At 42.9% G+C, this 21104-nt stretch overlaps 1 long non-coding RNA gene across 1 annotated transcript in view; it reads right to left on the reverse strand.

Annotated features, from left to right (window-relative positions):
- The window catches only part of LOC140484523 (uncharacterized), an 82408-nt gene that overhangs the window by 23482 nt on the left and 37822 nt on the right, over positions 1-21104 (reverse strand). Inside the window, exon 2 of the long non-coding RNA XR_011962226.1 lies at positions 2574-2653. This is a non-coding gene — a long non-coding RNA (uncharacterized lncRNA). The remainder of the gene's footprint in view (positions 1-2573; positions 2654-21104) is intronic.

The following is a 21104-nucleotide window of genomic DNA, read 5'->3' on the forward strand; positions in this document are numbered from 1 at the left end:
TAATCCGATTTCCTGCATGTAGTCTTTTCTTTCACTCTGTTCCCACTGTGCAGTAATCTTCAAATAGAATGAGCTACAAGTTACTATTTGGAGTGAAGGGGTACTGTTAAAGATGTTATCAAGCCATCATAACAGATTCTCCTCTGGAATTTCCAATTCTACCTTTGTATTTCGAATGCATTGTCCCATACATTCCCTTGTCTGGACACTTGGAGAATGATCCTTGTCATATAATGATACATAGAGAGACCATTGTTTCATTTTACACTTCATTGTTCATATGCAGCCAGTGCTGCTAATCATGATGTGAGATCATTTCCAGCAGGGTATATTTTACCCAATGCAGTGACACTTACATCATTTCCCGTAACATAAGAAATTAGGTTTGGATAAGGTAATATTGAAGTAGCCAATAGATGTTTATTACAGTTGAAGAGCATTGTGCTGGTAAAGCACTGCTGGTCAGGCAGCATCTGAGGAGCAGGAGAGTCGGTGTTTTGAACATAAATTCTTCATCAGGAATAAGGGGGTGGCCCAAGGGTGCTGAGAGATAAATGGGGGAGTGGGTAGTCTAGGAGGAAAGTAGCTGGGAATGCGATAGATAGATGAAGGTGGGAATGAAGGTGATAGGTCAGAGAGGAGTTTCCTCAATTCCCCTGCCCCCACCTTATCCCAGATCCAACCTTCCAACTTGGCACCGCCCTCTTGAACTGTCCTACCTGTCCATTTTCCTTCCCACCTATCAGCTCTACCCTTCTCTCCATTTTCCAGCATCCACAATCCTCACTTTCTCCTGGTTATTTATTACAGCCAACTGTTCAATACAAATATTACATTTACAGGCACATGAGTATCTGGGCTAGCATTAAATTATTAGATTACCACAAAGGAACATGCTTCCACTAGAGTATCATGCTTCAAGTGATCCGAGGTAAGATGGAATGTGAGATCTTTCACACTCTCAGGCCCATGCTACGATGCAGTGATCATGTCTTGAACATGAATCTCACAGGTATACTGACATCGAGATCATGAGACATAATATCAGAAAAAATGGGCAAGTTTTACAACAGTATCAGTAGATCATGGTGTAGTGGTAATGTCACTCGGCTAGTAATCCAGAACCTCAGGCTGATTTTCTGGGGACATTGGTTTGAATCCTGCCATGAATTCAATTTTTGGGCGGCACTGCCTCACAGCACCAGAGACCTGGGTTCAATTCCTGCCTCTGTGCAAACTCCATACAGTCAGTTGCCTTTGTCCCCGTGTCTGTGTGGGTTTCCTCCGGGTGCTCCGGTTTCCTCCCACAGTCCAAAAATATGCAGGTTAGGTGAATTGGCCATGCTAAATTGCCCGTGGTGTTAGGTGAAGGGGTAAATGTAGGGGGATGGGTCTGGTTGGGTTGCTCTTCGGAGGGTCGGTGTGGACTTGTTGGGCCAAAGGGCCTGTTTCCACACTGTAAGTAATCAAATCTAATCTAGTAGTGTTACTGTATGGTGGCAATCAGCATTCAGAGACAATCCCACCCCCTTTCAAAATTCCTCAGTCTGACAATATTTCTCCATTAACTACATATAGAGCTATGGAGCAATTTAAGCAGCAATACAAATTTTGTTTGTTATCTTTGGCTACATTTTTATTGGATCCTTCCTGAAGATACTGCAGGAAATGAGGAAGGCAAATGTAATTTTGACATTCACTGCTAAAGAAAGAAAGGGAAGTTCTGCTGTAACTGTACAAGGCATTAGTGGGACCACACCTGGAGTATTGTGTACCGGTTTGGTCCCCTTACTTGAGGAGGGATGTAGTGGCATTTGAGGTAGTTCGGAAGAGGTTCGTCAGATTGATTCCAGAGATGAGAGGTTTTTCTTATGAAAAGAGATTGAGCAATTTAGGCCTACACTCTCTGGCATTCAGAAGAATGAAAGGAGATCTCATTGAGGTATATAAGATACCAAACGAGATTGACAAAGTAGACATGGAAAGGATATTTCCTCATATGGGACAATCTAGAATGGGAGGTTAATGCTTTAGGATAAGGGGGATTGGTTTCGAACAGAAATGAGAAATTATTTCTCTGACAGGGTAGAAATGTGTGAAATTCACTCTCCCGGTGGGATGCTGGGACAGTCAGTAAATTTGAGGAGATAGACAGCTTTTTAATTCGTAATGGTTGAAGTGTTATGGAGAACGAGCAGGAAAGCAGAGTTGAGGCCAAGCTGAGATCAATCATGATTGTATCAAATGGCAAAACAAACTCAAAGGGGCTGAATAGCTTCCACATGCACCTAATTCTTGCATTCCTATATTATGTTCTTCCTATGAGTTCAGTCTGATTTTCCTCAGGTATCCAGTTTAATAGGGTCACATGTGAAAATGGAGAAGAAGCACATATCTGACAGTAATAAAACAGTTTAACACATTAGAAATCTTGAATACATTTGCATGATAATATATATAATCACACATAATATTTGACCCAGAGAAAGCAGCATTGGAAGGTTTGCGCAGGGAGAGGTTAAGTCTATCAACGGAAAGAGAGTTAGAAGGAAGAGAAGACAATTCATGCCGACCTTGTACACTCTTTGGTTCATCTTCTCAAGGACAGCAACACAAGGGGATCAGCAGTAGGTCCTGGCGTGGGAATGGGGGCCTAAACAGACATAAAAGGAAGGGAAGAAAATTAAAAACAAACAAAAACCTAACTGGTTTACTAAGTCAGCTCACAGTAGGTGAGTAATGATTGTCAGTGTGTGGTGATGATTGTTATACGGAAAAGAACCAATAATCGCAGAGGGTAAGGTTCAAAGCACTGAGACACTTCGATTGGGTTATCAATGTAGTCTGTTCTGAATCTACTTTTATTTCCTAACCAACATATGGACACCAACCACAACAGCTGTGAACAGCTGGCTTCTATTAGCAGGTTTCAATCTTTCATGAATAATTAAGCGTCTGTGTAGATTTAGATGAGGTGACTGATCCAGGCAAATGATCAAAAGATATCTCTCGTGACAGGTCAGATTGCATATTTTTCAAGAATAATATGGGCATTCAGCAAAACCATAAAAAGATGAGTATTAACTTTACAGATTTACAAATGAAAGCTCTTTAACCAATTTAGCTATAACTGTGTTTACAACAGGACAAATCTTTCACCCTTTTAGCTTCACACCCTCATTTTCTGAATGTAATGACTCATGCTTTTGGTGCAACAAGCTTCTATTCCAGGCCCAAGTGACCATTTCTGTGTGAGGTCAGACAATTAGTGCTAAACTGACCCTTAACCATGGCATCCAGGGGGCGTCACAATTCAGAATGTCATCTAAGATGTCCACATATTTTTCTGCAACATCAGCTAAAGTAATAATCAAGAATAGCAACTCTGGATGAATTTTCACCCTGATTAGACTGAGGATACCAAACTCAATTTCACTCCCAACAACTGGTCCAATTAACTACAGCACAAACTAGAGTCAAGAGGCATGTTTCTGTTCCTTCTCCTTATTAGGGAACAAAGTCCACCTTCACCCTCCCCAGGAGGAAAACCTTGCTGTTTACAAAGAGGCTGACTCACCTTGGTTAGATTGAGATGTGCTTTCAAAACCTTTGTATCATTCAGGAGGAAGGTTTAATGAAAAATGTTTCAAGGGGTCAGTTAGTTCAGTTGGCTGAATGGTGGTATGCGATACAGAGTGACACCAACAGCTTAGAAACAATTCCTGCATCTGCTAAGATTGCCGTGAAGGATTTTTCTTCTCAACCTCTCCCCTGATTCATAGTGACCATCAGGTTAAACCACCACTAGTTATCTCTTTCTTCTGAGAGAGCAGCTCTATGGTCTGGTAAGGCTATTGTGACTTTATCTCACCTTTCATAATATATCCAATGAGCTTTGGTTCGCAGCATGTTGATGAACAATTAATTAATTTCTACTTGATAAAATGTTAATATGTAATGGATGGAAGTTTGCTCGCTGAGCTGGAAGGTTCATTTTCGGACGTTTTGTCACCATTCTCGGTAACATCATCAATGAGCCTCCGGTGAATCTCCTTAATTAATAAGTAAGGATTTATTGGTAGTGCAATGGCTCAGTGATTAGCACTGCTGCTTCACAGCACTAGGGATCTGGGTTCAATTCCAGCTTCGGGCAACTATCTGCATGGAGTTTGCAAATGCTCCCTGTGTCTGCGTGGGTTTCCTCTGGGTGCTTTGGTTTTCTCCCACTGTCCAAAGATGTGCAGGTTTGGTGGATTGCCCCTTAGCGTATGGGCTAGGTGAGCTAACTGTGGAAAATACAGGGTCGCGGGGATGGAGTGGGTCTGGGTGCAATGCTTTTTGGAGAATCAGTGGGCTGAATGGCTTGTTTCCACACTGTAGGAATTCTATGATTTTCTGAAACAATATATTCAAATAGTGAAGCTCAGAAAAAAATATTGTCCAAATCACGTAGCTTGAAATTAATGCAGAACGTTTTAAATTTTATAAGGCAATGTTTGGGGAATATTATTGAAAACACATTTGATACATCTTATGTTTGATTCTCTTGAAGTAAATAGAGCTGACTCCCTGCTGGGTTTATAATGTTGGAATACCGCCTGGTCTTCATCTCCAAATTTAACCCCTTTGATTTTTGATCATTTCCCTTGAAAAGTTTCTGGTCGCTAAGCAATTGATCAATATTTTGTTTGTATTTTATAACTAAGTATGTATATGGTTGATAGCTAACATGACCCAACCAAGTCACTGTGATATTTCTACAAACAGACTCTTGCTTGATAAGAAGAATAGTTTTTATATTGTCAGAGTAATTCCTAGCACAGTTTAATTTCATAGTCGCTTCTCATGATATGAAGCTACATGGTAGCCATGAGTGTGTCACTCTGTTGACGATTTGCCAGCACCAACATTAAAGAACAATTCCAGAAAAAACATCAGTAGGAAAACTGAGTAACAGCTCGGTCCAGCCAACATGTGAGCTGCCGTGGGTCCTGGAAACACTCAAAAAATTAGACAGTGATTAAAATGGGGAAATAAAAAGTTCATTCAATGTAGACTTTTTGACTTTCCAAAAAGGTTCTTGAGTAAACCATGGGGAAAACTTGTACTGGTTGCTATGGGTAACCACTTCATAAACACCTTTCTTTCCAATGCATTTACTGTGTAATAACAAATAACAAGCAAAGCAATTCCTACTCCGGCTCTAGTATTTGGAATCTGCAATACTTGCACACTGTGCACAAATAGTTTTAGTAACAATGACTATGTCACTTCTGGGGGACTGTTTTCCCTGGAGTGTTAGAGGCTGAGGGGTGACCTCATAGAGGTTTATAAAATCATGAGGGGCATGGATAGGATAAATAGAAAAGTCTTTTCCCTGGGGTAGGGGTGTCCAGAACTAGAGGGCATAGGTTTAGGGTGAGACAGGAAAATTATAAAATGATCTATGGGGCAACTTTTTCACTCACAGGTGATGCATGTTTGGAATGATCTACCAGATGAAGTGGTGGAGGCTGGTACAATTACAATATTTAAAAGGCATCTGGATGGGTATATGAATAGGAAGGGTTTAGAGGGATATGGGCTGGGTGCTGGCAGGTGGGACTAGATTGGGTTGGGATATCTAGTTGGCATGGACAAGTTGGACCGAAGGGTCTGTTTCCGTGTTGTACATCTCTATGACTATGACTCTATGATGATCAATATCATTAATTGTAAATATAAAATAGGATCATTTCATTGATCATTCATGTTGCTGTTTAGTGAATCAGGCATGAAGATTGCTGTCTCTACATCACATAAATCTCCAAGTTGCTCAGGAATAAGTTTTGGGAATTTTTTTTATTGTCTTCAAAATCATTGTTATGTATCAACAAAGCATCTGAGGAAATGGTGGCACAGTGGCTCAGTGGTTAGCGCTGCTGCCTCACAGTGCCAGGGAGCTGGGTTCAATCCCACTCTTGGGTGACAGTCTGTGTGCAGTCTTCACATTCTTCTTGTGTCTGTGTGGGTTTCCTCCCACAGTCTACAAATGTACAGGTTAGGTGATTGGTCATGGTAAATTTCCCATGGTGTCCAGGGATGTGCAAGCTATGTGGATTAGCCATGGGAAATGCAGGTTTACAGGCATGGGCTAGTTCTGGGTGGGATGTTGCTTAGAGGGTTGCTGTGGATCAATGGGCCAAATGGCCTACTTCCATACTGTAGGGATTCTATGATATGAATAATTCTTCAATTTCATGCTTTATCTGATGTAAACATCCCAAAGTGCTGATATGTAATTGATTATTTCAAAAGTCAGTAGCTACTGTTATGTAGATAAATTTGGCAAAGTTTTTGAGCAAAGTAGAAAGCAATGAATAGCAATCATCTGTATTCGACGGGGCCAGTTGAGGAAGGAATACTGACCATGAGTAGACCTGTGGAATCTTTAGCACTCACCTGCATTATTGAAACAGGCAGGCTATTGCACCAAGGAAACCCAAAAGAACTGCAGATGCTGCAAATCAGAAACAAAAACAGAAGTTGGTGGAAAAGCTCAGCAGGTCGAGCAGCATCTGTGGAGAGAAATCAGAGTGAACATTTCAGGTCCAGTGACCCTTCCTCAATACTGATGGAAGGTAGGAAAATATTATATTGATGATATCATCGGTGCTGCTTCCCTCTCTCGTCTGAAATTGAAAAAGTTCATCAATTTCACGTCCAATTTCCACCCTAACTTCACTTTCACCTGGTGTATCTCGGAATCCTCCCCTCCCTTCCTTGACATGAATATTAAATGAATATTTTACATCAGTATTTACTGTGGAAAAGGATATGGAAGATATAGACTTAAGGAAATAGATGGTAACATCTTGCAAAATGTCCATATTACAAACGAGGAAGTGCTGGATGTCTTGAAACAGTTAAAGGTGGATAAATTCCCCGGACCTGGTCAGATGTACCCGAGATCTCTGTGGGAAGCTAGAGAGGTGATTGCTGGGCCTCTTGCTGAGATATTTGTATCATTGATAGTCACAGGTGAGGTGCAGAAGACTGGAGGTTGGCAAATGTGGTGCCAATGTTTAAGAAGGGTGGTAAAGACAAGCCAGGGAACTATAGACTGGTGAGCCTGATCTCAGTGGTGGGCAAGTTGTTGGAGGGAATCCTGAGGGACAGGATATACATGTATTTGGAAAGGCAAGGACAGATTAAGGATAGTCAACATGGCTTTGGGCGTGGGAAATCATGTCTCACACACTTGATTGAGTTTTTTGAAGAAGTAACAAAGAAGATTGATGAGGGCAGAGCAGTAGATGTGATCTATATGGACATCAGTAAGGCGTTCGACAAGGTTCCCCATGGGAGACTGATTAGCAAGGTTAGATCTCATGGAATACAGGGAGAACTAGCCATTTGGATACAGAACTGGCTCAAAGGTAGAAGACAGAGGCTGGTGGTGGAGGGTTGTTTTTCAGACTGGAGGCCTGTGACCAGTGGAGTGCCACAAGGATCGGTGCTGGGTCCTCTACTTTTTGTCATTTACATAAATGATTTGGATGTGAGCATAAGAGGTACAGTTAGTACGTTTGCAGTTGTAGTGGACAGCGAAAAGGGTTACCTCAGATTACAACAGGATCTGAACCAGATGGTCCAATGGGCTGAGAAGTGGCAGATGGAGTTTAATTCAGATAAATGTGAGGTGCTGCATTTTGGGAAAGCAAATCTTAGCAGGACTTCTACACTTAATGGTAAGGTCCTAGGGAGTGTTGCTGAACAAAGAGACATGGGAGTGCAGGTTCATAGCTCCTTGAAAGTGGAGTCTCAAGTAGATAGGATAGTGAAGAAGGCGTTTGGTATGCTTTCCTTTATTGGTCAGAGTATTGAGTACAGGAGTTGGGAGGTCATGTTGCAGCTGTACACGACATTGGTTAGGCCACTGTTGGAATATTGCGTGCAATTCTGGTCTCCTTCCTATTGGAAAGATGTTGTGAAACTTGAAAGGGTTCAGAAAAGATTTACAAGGATGTTGCCAGGGTTGGACGATTTGAGCTATAGGGAGAGGCTGAACAGGCTGGGGCTGTTTTCCCTGGAGCGTCAGAGACTGAGGGGTGACCTTATAGAGGTTTACAAAATTATGAAGGGCATGGATAGGATAAATAGACAAAGTCTTTTCCCCTGGATTGGGGAGTCCAGAACTAGAGGGCATAGGTTTAGGGTGAGAGGGGAAAGATATAAAAGAGACCTAAGGGCAACGTTTTCACGCAGAGGGTGGTACGTGTATGGAATGAGCTGTCAGAGGAAGCGGTGGAGACTGGTGCAATTGCAACATTTAAGAGGCATTTGGATGGTTATATGTATAGGAAGGGTTTGGAGGGATATGGGCCGGGTGCTGGCAGGTGGGACTAGATTGGGTTGGGATATCTGGTCGGCATGGACGGATTGGACCGAAGGATCTGTTTCCATGCTGTACATCTCTATGACTCTATGACTCTATGACATCTCTGATTCCATTTCTGAGGATAGATTGGCCACTAATATCCAGAATAAAGCCACCAACTGCCACAGCTACCTGCACTATACATCCTCGGATCTGCTTCCTGTCAAGACTCCATTCCATTATCCCAGTTCCTCCGTTTCCATCACATATGTTCCAATGAGGTCAACTTTGAAAAGGGAGCCTCTGAAATGTCCACATTCTTCCTCAAGCGAGGATTCCCTGGCACTTGTCAACAGGGCCCTCAAATGGATCCGACCCACCTCCTGAACGTCCACCCTCATCACCTCTCTTCCCTCCCACAACAGCCACAGAGTTTCCCTTTTCCTTGCCTACCATTCCACCAGCATCCATATCCAGAAGATCATCAGCCACCATTTCCCTAATTTCCAGTGGAATGCTACCACCAGACACATCCTCCCCTCCCCTCCCCTCCCTTGTCCACCTTCTGCAGGGACCATTCCCTCTGGGACACCCTGGTCCACTCTTCCTTCACTCCTCCAAAGCCCCACATCACCTTCCCCCTGTAACCTGCCCATTTCCCTCCTTCCTCCTCAGTATCCAAGGGCCCAAACACACCTTCCAGGTGAAACAGTAGTTTACTTGCACTTCTCACAATCCACTCGACTGCATTCGCTGCTCACTCTGTGGTTTCCTCTACATTGGGGAAACAAAGTGCAGACTGGGTGACTGCTTTGCAGACCATCTATGCTCTGTCTGCAAAAAGGACCCTGAGCTTCCAGTTGCCTGTCACTTTAACACCCCACCCTGTTCCCTGGCCAACATCTCTGTCTCAGACTTGCTGCAGTGCTCCAGTGAGGCTCAGCACAATCTGAAAGAACAACACCTCATTTTCCACTTGGGCACCCTGCAGCCTTCTGGACTCAATATCGAGTTTGATAACTTTTTAGGGCCTGAGTCTCACATGTCCTAGCCCCCTACCCCACAAAGCAGACCCTGTTGTACATAGTTTGCCACTATAAACTCCCTATTGTGTGGACATACCAGTGTTGGACTGGGCTGTACAAAGTTAAAAATCACACCGCATCAGGTTATAGTCCAACAGATTTATTTGGAAGTACTAACTTTCAGAGCACTGCTCCTTCGTCAGGTAACGAGTGGAGCAAGATCATAGCACACAGAATTTATCACAAAAGATCATAATGTCATATAACTGATGTGATATATTGAACAAACCTAGATTGCTGTTAAGTCTTTCATCTTTTAAATTGGATTGCAGGTTTTGAATCATTAATGTCTAACTCCCAGAACTTCTTTCAAGTCACATTCCTAAGATAATTTAAGGTTTTATAAAAAACAGTGACATTGCATTAAAGGTGTGAGTTTAGAGTCTGTCTGTATCCCAATCTTAGGTCAGACTGGTTCTATTTCCAAAATAGGAATTTATAAAATGTCACATGGATTGACTGCCTACAACTTATGCGATGTTTGAACAAAATAGACAGTATCTGCAAATACAATTCTGCAAACCATAAGTATTAAGTTAGCCTGGAGCAGTGTTTTGTAGAGGAATAAAACAGTACTATTTTCTGGATCTGTAGATTGAAAGAACCAAAAGTGGCCCTTAGAGTGATATGCTCTTCTTGTCGGATGTGGGAATTTAAGGAGAGTTTACGGGTTACTGAGGATTATATCTGCAATAAATGCTATTGGTTGTGAATCCTATCAGATCAAATGGATCATTGGAGAGACTGTTAGAGGCAATAAGGAAATCACAAGAGCAAGGGGATGTGATGGATGGCAGTTATAGGAAGGGAGAAAAGTTGCAGATACAGTCACATAGATGAGTTAACTCCAGGAAACTTAAGAGAGGTAGGCAGGTAGTGCAGGAGTCTTCTGTGGCTATCCCCATTTCAAACAGGTTTGCTGTTTTGGAAAATGTAGAGAGTGATGGATTCTCAGGGGAACGTAGCACGAACTGCCAAGTTTCTGGTATTGAGACAGGCTCTAATGCAATGAGGGGTATGTCAGGTTCTAAGAGATCAATTGTGTTAGGGGACTCTCTTCTGAGGCACAGACAGACATTTCTGTGGCCAGCAGCAAAAAAATCAGAATGGTGTGTTGCCTCCCTGGTGCCAGGATCAAGGATGTCTCAGAGAGGATGCAGAATGTTCTCAAAGGGGAGAGGGACCAGCAGGAGGTCATTGCACACATTGGAACCAATGACATAGGAAGGGAAAAGAATGGGATTCTGACGGGAGATTACAGAGAGTTAGGCAGGAATTTAAAAAGGAGGTCCTCAATGGTAGTAATATCTGGATTGCTCCTGGTGCTACGAGTTAGTGAGGGTAGGAATAGGAGGATAGAGCAGATGAATGCATGGCTGAGGAGCTGATATATGGGAGAAGGATTCACATTTTTGGATCATTGGAATCTCTTCTGGGGTAGAAATGACGTGGGTAGAAGAATGGATTGCACCTGAATTGGAAGGGGACTAATACACTGGTAGGAGATTTGCTCGAGCTGCTCAGGAGGATTTAAACTATTAAGGTGGGGGTGGGTAGGTGGGATCCAGGGAGATAGTGAGGAAACAGAATCAATCTGCGACTGGTACAGTTGAGAAAAGAAGTGAGTCAACCAGTCCAGGCAGGCAGGGACAAAGAGAACAAGGTGGGACTGATAAATTAAACTGCATTTATTTCAATGTAAGGGGCCTAACAGGGAAGGCAGATGAACTCAGGGCATGGTTAGGAATATGAGACTGAGATATCATAGCAATTACAGAAATGTGGCTCAGGGATGGACAGGACTGGCAGCTTAATGTTCCAGGATACAAATGATAAAGGAAGGATAGAAAGGGAGGCAAGAGAGGAGGGGGAGTGGCATTTTTGATAAGGGATAGCATTACAGCTGTGCTGAGGGAGGATATTCCTGGAAATACATCCAGGAACGTTATTTGGATTGAACTGAGAAATAAGAAAGGGATGATCACCTTATTGTAATTGTATTAGAGACCCTGTAATAGTCAGCGGGAAATTGAGAAACAAATTTGTAAGGGAACTCAGTTATCTGTAAGAATAATAGGGTGGTTATGGTAGGGGATTTTAACTTTCCAAACATAAATTGGGACTGCCATAGTGTTAAGGGTTTAGATGGAGAGGAATTTGTTAAGCGTGTACAAGAAAATTTTCTGATTCAATATGTGGATGTACCTAATAGAGAAGGTGCAAAACTTGACCTAATCTCGGGAAATAAGGCAGGGCAGGTGACTGAGGTGTCAGTGGGGGAGCACTTTGGGGCCAGCAACCATAATTCTATGAGTTTTATAATAGTGATGGAAAAGGATAGAGCAGATCTAAAAGTTGAAGTGCTACATTGGAGGAAGGATAATCTTGACAGTATTAGGCAAGAACTCTCAAAAGCTGATTGAGGAAAAATGTTCGCAGGTAAAGGGACGGATGGAAAATGAGATAACAAGAGTCCAGAGACAGTACATTCCTGTTAGGGTGAAAGGAAAGGTTGGCAGGTATAGGGAATACTGGATGACTAAAGAAATTGAGGGTTTGGTTAAGAATAAAGAAGCATATGTCAGGTATAGACAAGATAGATTGAATGAATCCTTAGAAGAGTATAAAGGCAGTAGGTGTATACTTAAGAGGGAATTCAAGAGGGCAAAAAGGGGACTTGAGATAATTTTGGCAAATAGAGTTAAGGAGAATCCAAAGTGTTTTTACAAATACATTAAGGACAAAAGGGTAACTAGGGAGAGAATAGGGCCCCTCAAAGATCAGCAAGGGCTTTGTGTGGAGCTGCAGGAGATGGGGAAGATATTAAGCGAGCATTTTGCATCAGCTTTTACTGTGGAAAATGACATGGAAGATATAGAATAGGGAAATAGATGGTGACATCTTTAATAATGTCCATATTACAGAGGAGGATGTGCTGGATTCTTGAAACACATAAAAGTGGATAAAACCGCAGGACCTGATCAGGTGTACCCTAGAACTCTGTGGGAAGCTAGAGAAGTGATTGTGGGCCCCTTGCTGAGATATTTGTGCCATGGATATCCACAGGTGAGGTGCTGGGAGACTGGAGGTTGGCAAACAAGGTGCCACTGTTTAAGAAGGGTGGTAAGGACAAGCCAGGGAACTATAGACCAGCGAGCCTGACAATGGTGGTGGGCAAGTATTTGGAGGGAATCCTGAGGGACAGGATGTACATGTATTTGGAAACGCAAGGACTGATTAGGGAGAGTCAACATGGCTTTGTGTGTGGGAAATCATGTCTTACAAACTTGATCGAGATTTTTGAAGAAGTAACAAAGAGGATTGATGATGGCAGAGTGGTGGAGGTGATGTATGTGGACTTCAAGGCGTTTGACAAGGTTCCCCAAGGAAGACTGGTTAGCAAGGTTCGATCTCATGGAATGCAGGGGGAACTAGCCATTTGGATATAGAACTGGCTCAAAGGTAGAAGACAGAGGGTGGTGGTAAAGGGTTGTTTTTCAGACTGGAGGCCTGTGAGCAGTGGAGTGCCACAAGGATCGGTGTTGTGTTCACTACTTTTCATCATTTATATAAATGATTTGGATGTGAGCATAAGAGTATAGTTAGTAAGTTAGCTGATGATACCAAAATTGGAGGTGTAGTAGACAGCGAAGAAGGTTACATCAGATTACAATAGGATCTTGATCAGATGGGACAAGGGGCTGAGAAATGGCAGATGGAGTTTAAATTAGATAAGTGCAAGGTGCTGCATTTTGGGAAAGCAAATCAGAGCAGGACTTAGACACTTAATGGTAAGGTCCTGGGGAGTGTTGCTGAACAAAGAGACCTTGGAGTGCAGGTTCATAGCTCCTTGAAAGTGGAGTCACAGGTAGATGGGACAGTGAAGTGTTTGGTATGCTCTCCTTTATTGGTCAGAGTTGGGAGGTCATGTTGTGGCTGTACAAGACATTGGTTAGGCCACTTGTGGAATATTGCATGTAATTCTGGTCTCTTTCTTATCGGAAGGATGTTGTGAAACTTGAAAGGGTTCAGAAAAGATTTACAAGAATGTTGCCAGGGTTGGAGGATTTGAACTATAGGGAGAGGCTGAATAGGCTGGGGCTGGTCTCCCTGGAGCGTCAGATGCTGAGGGGTGACCTTATAGAGGTTTATAAGATCATGAGGGGCATGGATCGGATAAATAGGCAAGGTAGGTCCGATCAAGGACAGTAGTGGGAGACTCTGTATTGAGTCAGAAGAGATAGGAGAGGTCTTGAACAAGTACTTCTCTTCAGTATTTACGAATGAGAGGGACCGTATTGTTGAAGAGGAGAGTGTGAAACGGACTGTTAAGCTAGAAGAGATACCTGTTAGGAAGGAAGATGTGTTGGACATTTTGAACAACTTGAGGATAGACAAGTCCCCCAGGCCTGACGGGATATATATCCTAGGATTATGTGGGAAGCAAGAGAGGAAATTGCAGTACCGTTGGCAATGATCTTCTCGTCTTCACTGGCAACGGGGGTGGTACCAGGGGACTGGAGAGTAGCGAATGTTGTGCCCCTGTTCAAAAAAGGGAATAGGGATAACCCCGGGAATTACAGGCCAGTTAGTCTTACTTCTGTGGTAGGCAAAGTAATGGAAAGGGTACTGAGGGATAGGATTTACGAGTATCTGGAAAGACACTGCTTGATTAGGGACAGCCAGCACGGATTTGTGAAGGGTAGGTCTTGCCTTACAAGTCTTATTGAATTCTTCGAGGAGGTGACCAAGCATGTGGATGAGGGTAGAGCAGTGGATGTAGTGTACATCGATTTTAGTAAGGCATTTGATAAGGTTCCCCATGGTAGGCCTATGCGGAAAGTCAGGAGGCATGGGATAGAGGGAAATTTGGCCAATTGGATAGAAAACTGGCTAACCGGTCGAAGGCAGAGAGTGGTGGTAGATGGTAAATATTCAGCCTGGAGCCCAGTTACAAGTGGAGTTCCGCAGGGATCAGTTCTGGGTCCTCTGCTGTTTGTAATTTTTATTAATGACTTAGATGAGGGAGTCGAAGGGTGGGTCAGTAAATTTGCAGATGATACGAAGATAGGTGGAGTTGTGGACAGTGAGGAGGGCTGTTGTCGGCTGCAGAGGGACTAAGATATGATGCAGAGCTGGGCTGAGGAGTGGCAGATGGAGTTCAACCCTGCCAAGTGTGAGGTTGTCCATTTTGGAAGAACAAATAAGAATGCGGAATACAGGGTTAATGGTAGGGTTCTTAGTCAGGTGGAGGAACAGAGGGATCTTGGGGTCTATGTACATAGATCTTTGAAGGTTGCCACTCAGGTGGATAGAGTTTGTAAGAAGGCCTATGGAGTATTATCGTTCATTAGCAGAGGGATTGAATTCAAGAGTCGTGAAGTGATGTTGCAGCTGTACAGGACTTTGGTTAGGCCACAGTTGGAGTACTGTGTGCAGTTCTGGTCGCCTCACTTTAGGAAAGATGTGAAGCTTTGGAGAGGGTGCAGAAAAGATTTACCAGGATGTTGCCTGGAATGGAGAATAGGTCGTAGGAGGATAGGTTGAGAGTTCTCGGCCTTTTCTCGTTGGAACGGCGAAGGATGAGGGGTGACTTGATAGAGGTTTATAAGATGATCAGAGGAATAGATAGAGTAGACAGTCAGAAACTTTTTCCCCGGGTACAACAGAGTGTTACAAGGGGACATAAATTTAAGGTGAAGGGTGGAAGGTATAGGGGAGATGTCAGGGGTGGGTTCTTTACCCAGAGAGTGGTGGGGGCATGGAATGCGCTGCCCGTGGGAGTGGTAGAGTCAGAATCATTGGCAACCTTTAAGCGGCATTTGGATAGGTACATGGATGGGTGCTTAATCTAGGTTAGAAGTTCGCCACAACATCGTGGGCCGAAGGGCCTGTTCTGTGCTGTATTGTTCTATGTTCTATGTTCTATGTTCTATGTCGCTTCCCTGGAATGGGGAGGATCAGAACTAGAGGGTACAGGTTTAGGGTGAGAGGGAAAAGATATAAAACAGACCTAAGGGACAGCTTTTTCCCTCAGAGAATGAAACATGTATGGAATGAGCTGCCAGAGGATGTGGTGGAGGCTGATACAATTGCAACATTTAAAAGGCATCTGGATGGGTATATGAATAGGAAGGGTTTGGAGGGATGTGGGCCAGGTGCTGGCAAGTGAGACTAGATTGGGTTGGGATATCTGGTCAGCATGGACGAGTTGGACCGAAGGGTCTGTTTCCATGCTGTACATTTCTATGACTCTAAGTGCAAATTCACCCCATAGACTCAGACGTGTGTGTGTGTGTGTGTGTGTGTGTGCGTGTGTGTGTGCGCGCATGTGGCAGGGAGAGAGTGTGAGAGAGAGAGAGATAGAGAGAGAGTGTGTGTGTGTATGAGAGAGAGAGAGAGAGAGAGAGAGAGAGACAGTGGGAGACTGTGTGAGAGTGTGTGTGTGTGTGTACATGCTTGATTGGGTGTGTGCATGAGTGTCACGTGAGATGCTGTGCACATGGAACTGTGTGGATCTGTGCCTGAGAGAGCATGTATATGAGCTGAAAATGTGTTGCTGGAAAAGCGCAGCAGGTCAGGCAGCATCCAAGGAACAGGAGAATTGACGTTTCGGGCATAAGCCCTTCTTCAGGCATGTATATGAGACAGGGTCTGCACAAGTGTTTGAGTATGTGAGAGTGTTTGTGTGGGAGTGTATAGTGTATTGGGATCACCTGTAGTATGATATGAGCTTCAGGTCCCAGGCCATCCTCATGGGTACTGAAATTGGTCATCAGCCTCTGCCCAGCCACTCTGAGTTGTTGTGTATCCTGAAATCTGCCTTGGAGGATAGTCACCCAAAGATCCAAGGCCGAATGTCCCTGACTGCTGAAGTGCTCCCTGACTGAGGGGGAGGAACCCTCCTGTCTGTTGATTGTTGTGCGGTGCCCATTCACCCGTTGCTGTAGCCTCTGCTCGGTCTCACCAATGTACCATGCCTCGGGGCAACCTTGCTTGCACCGTACGAGATAGACTTTGGCATGAGTAACTGCCGCACACGTGGTTGGTGGTGTCCCACGTGTAATGGTGATATCTGTGTTGACACTCTGACACATCTTGCAGTGGCTGCCGTGACAGGGTTGTAAGATGTTGTGGTTGCTGTTGTCCTGAACGCTGGCCAGTTTGCTGCGAACAATGGTCTGTTTAAGGTTTGGTGGTTGTTTAAAAGGAAGGAATGGAGGTGTAGGAAAGGTCTTAGCCAGGTACTCAACCTCATTGATATTGTGTTGCAGGCTGTGAAGAATATGGTGCAGTTTCTCCGCTCCCGGGATGGTCTGGACAATGAAGGGTACCCCGTCGGTTGCAGCTCATGTTCGTCTCCCGAGGAGGTCATTATGGTTTCTCGCTGTGGCATGTTGGAACTGCTGATCGATGAGTTCAGCATTGTATCCTGTTCTTATGAGGGCATCCTTCAGCACTTTCAAGTGTCTGTCACGTTCCACCTCATCTGAACAGATCCTGTGGATGGGTGGGGCTTGTCTGTAGGGGATGGCTGCTTTAATATGTTTTGGGTGAAAGCTTGAGAAATGCAGCATTGTGAGGTTTTCCGTGGGTCTGTAGTTGAGTTGGATACTGAGGTTCCCAACCTTGATGGAGATGCTTGTGTCCAAGAATGAGACAGATACTAAAGAATAGTCCATGTAAGTCTGATGGTGGGATGAAACTTGTTGATATCACTGTGTAGTTGTTTCAGTGACTCTTCATCATGGGTCCACATGAAGAAAATGTCATCTGGTATATAATGTTGGTTGGAGGCCCGGTGTAGCAAAGAAGTCTTGTTCAAACCTGTGCATGAAAATGTTGGCATATTAGGTGCAAGTTTGGCCCCCATGGCTGTTCAGTGTGTCTAGATAAAGAACTGGTTGTCAAACGTGGTCAAGGATGAAGCTGACGAGTTGTAGGATGGTGCTCGGAGATTAGCAGTTGTTGTTATTGAAGACTGAGGCTGTTGCAGAGATGCTGTTGTTGTGGGGGATGCTGGTGTAGAGTGCTAATTGGAATACATGCAGACTCTAACCTCACACCTTTAATGCATTGTCTGAGCTGAGATGTCACCTTTTTCTTTAAAACCTTAAATTATCTCAGGAATGTGACTTGAAAGAAATTCTAGGATTTACATATTAATGAACCTGCAATCCAATTTAAAAGATGAAAGATTTAACAGCAATCTAGATTTGTTCAATATATAGCATCAGTTGTATGACACTATGATCTTTTCCTATAAATTCTGTGTCCTATGACCCTGTTCCACTAGCTACTTGCTCCAAAAGCTTAAGCAGTACTTCCAAATAAACCTGTTAGTCTATTACCTGGTGTTGTATGATTTCTAACCTTACCATATTTCCTGTTGTTAGCCACTCACATTCTTCATTAACAGCTATTCACCCTCCTGGCCAGATCATTATTCACTCATTTATCTGTCCACCTTCCCTCTCTTTGGGCTCTAGTCCCACCATCGTTTACTCCTTGCTCCCTCCCCCAACCCTATCTTCTGCATATAAACCAATATTTTCTTAGCTTCCATCAGTTCTGAGGAAGGGTCACTGGACTCGAAATGTTAACTCTGATTTCTCTGCACAGATGCTGCCAGACCTGCTGAGCTTTTCCAGCAACTTCTGTTTTTATTCCAGCAAGGAACTAGAATGGTTATTACTTCCAACATTGTAGCCCATCTCACAATGCAGCATTCTCTCAATCAAGAGTCACATACCCCAAGTTAGCACACAACACTGAGAATCAGAGTTAAGGATGTAAAGTAAGCCAAGCTTGCATTCATGTCTCACGTCACTAGACTTCCTCCTTATTTGGAGTAGATTATAAGGCAGGAATTTTATATTAATAACTTAACATTTTATTAATAATGTCAGTAGCCAATCAGTTTCAAGATTCTTCAGATTAATATTTTAGTTAAGTTGTGACCCTTCAAATATTTTAAAGATGTGTTGGAATCTGGCAATTCAAACTGAAATGAAAGGGAATCACTCAAAGATTTGAAACAAGAAGGCTTGATTTGGTTAAAATAAAATCTAGAGGAGAGATCATTGAGTCGATTTTTCTCCTTACCTGGACATTGATCACAGAAGGGCATCTGACAAGGAGGTCTGCACATTACACAGAGCCAGAGATGTTTCTTTACTTAAATGAAAATAAGATCTGGAGGAATCTACAATCTGCATATGATTCTCTCAACCATATTTTCCATTCAGTTCCTTGCATTGATGATCTTAATTCATTGACAGCAATGTTCAAAATATACTCTCATGTTTAATTAGCCCTAACGTACAGTGCTGTCTGATCAGCTTAATAACTAGGTTTATGATTCCAGTCAAGAAAATAATAAAGAAGTGTATTTCTGTGTCAAAGTTTCAAAAATGTTCAGACAATTGTTGGCGGAGTGCTGGATCCTGATAAGAACATTAGAAAATAAGAAAGAGGAGATGGAGTAGGCTATTTCATCCTTCCCAGTCTGGTGCTTAATTCAAGAAGTTCATGGTTCATCCTCTACCTCAGCCATAACTTCCTCCGTATCCCTTTGCACCCAGTTATCATATCCCTAATAACAGATTGTAGCATTTTCCCGACCATGGTTGTCAAGATAACCTCTCTACACTTCCTCATTTCCTCTTTACCTCTTTCCCTGCTTTTAATACTTTCTAATCCACAACACACCATTCTGGAAGATCAAAATCACAGGACCCATTCGCACTGTCGCCATTTCTTCTAAAACCCTCAGTCGTTAGGTCAATGGGAGTTCATAAGTTTAAAACTACATTATTTTCTCCAATACTATTTCTTCAATAATACTAAAATATTTTATTTTCAGACCATCTTGATAGTACTACTGGTTCAAACTTATGTTTACATTTTCAGCCATTTTTGTTTCACGATAAAGCCTTGTTGGAGCAAAGTATGTTTTCTCAGTCCTGACATTTAGACAGCATTGGAATCTGATTGAATGATGTCCTGATTCCCTATTTAACTGAATCCTGTTCTGGTCAGCAGATAAAATCTCTTTGTGAAATCACAACCCAGCTGGTAGCATGTTCTGCAGTTTATTTGTGATGATCTCTTCAGTTGTACTTTGTTGTCTTTAGAGGACTGTACTGTCAAATGGTGGTGTTTTGACCTGTAGAATCTTGTATGCAAATGGATGATGATTTCATTTTATTTATTATTGTCACATGGTTTAGTGAAAAATTTTGTTTCGGGTGCTATATAGGCAGATCATACCATACAAAGTAAATAAAGGTAATAGATGAGACAAGATTCCCTACAGTATGGGAGCAGGCACTTTGGCCCACACCAACCCTCCAAACAGTAACCCACCCAGACCCATTCCTTTACTCTATATTTACCCCTGACTGGGCAATTTAGCATGGCCAATTCACCTGACCTGCACATTTTTGGACTATGGGAGGAAACCAGAGCACCCCCACACAGACACAGGGAGAACATGCAAACTCCACACAGATAGTCACCAGAGGCAGGAATTGAACCCAGGTCCCTGGTGCAGTGAGGCAGTAGTGCTAACCACTGAGCCACCATGCCACCCAAGAGAGCAGCAAATAGAACAGAGCAAGGAATATAATGATTTGGAGATGCCGGTGTTGGACTGGGATGTACAAAGTTAAAAATCTCACAACGCCAAGTTATAGTCCAACAGGTTTAATTGGAAGCACTAGCTTTCAGAGCTACGCTCCTTCAAAAGGAATACAATGTAATGGCTGCAGGGAAGGTGCGCAAAGAACAAGGCCAACATTAACTTAGAAATTTGAGACGTATAAAATTAGTAATGATATATCAATTGTCCTGAAGATGAGTTTTTCTCTGGTTAACTGTGAAGGAAGCACCATAATATTAATGACTGTTGCACAGGTTAACACAAACAAGTTCAACATTTAATCCATGCTGTTTTGGTGGCTGGAAGCAATGAATGCAACATGCGCTATATTAATATACTAAGCACTACATCAGCTGATAGGTTGCGCTATTTAATCAGCTGTATAAAATGTTTGTAGATGTGTAGCACACTGTTCAGCAGCACAGTATACATTTCCCATCAGTCACCTGCAGCAAAGTCAGGTAGACATTTACCAGAACCCAAATCTGCCTGTACTCCATGCAATACTGATTAAGGTCAACGACTTTGGGGTCTTCTCACTGTAGCACAGAAACTTTTCTTCACCATTACTTTCCCCAGTCTAATCGCCTAATTCGTGGGGACTCTGTACACTTTAGCACCAGTTCATTTGAAATATTATCAAGCGTAGCCTCAGAGAAATTAGGCAGAAGACAGCTTGTTAACATTGCACTAGTCTGCTTCCACCAATGCTCAGTGAAAATCCCTCATTGTCCTTTGGGAAAATTCCCAGAAGTGTACAGAAGCTAAAAGGAGGAAAGCAATCTGTAATCATAAGTCTCTGCTGCTTTGTGTCAAAGAATAAACCTCCCCCTGATGCAAAGCAGAGAAAAATCACCCTTTTGTCCAGTCAGCCACAATTCGGGGATTATCATCTTTTCCATTCAATTGGTCGTGACTGAGTTAATTGAAACAATAATTAGTACCAACAGTTTAACTAAAAAAACCTCAATGCTAAAGGAATATTCCCTTATCCTCA

This window comes from Chiloscyllium punctatum, chromosome 13 (genome assembly GCF_047496795.1).
Source record: "Chiloscyllium punctatum isolate Juve2018m chromosome 13, sChiPun1.3, whole genome shotgun sequence".
NCBI classification, from domain to species: domain Eukaryota; kingdom Metazoa; phylum Chordata; class Chondrichthyes; order Orectolobiformes; family Hemiscylliidae; genus Chiloscyllium; species Chiloscyllium punctatum.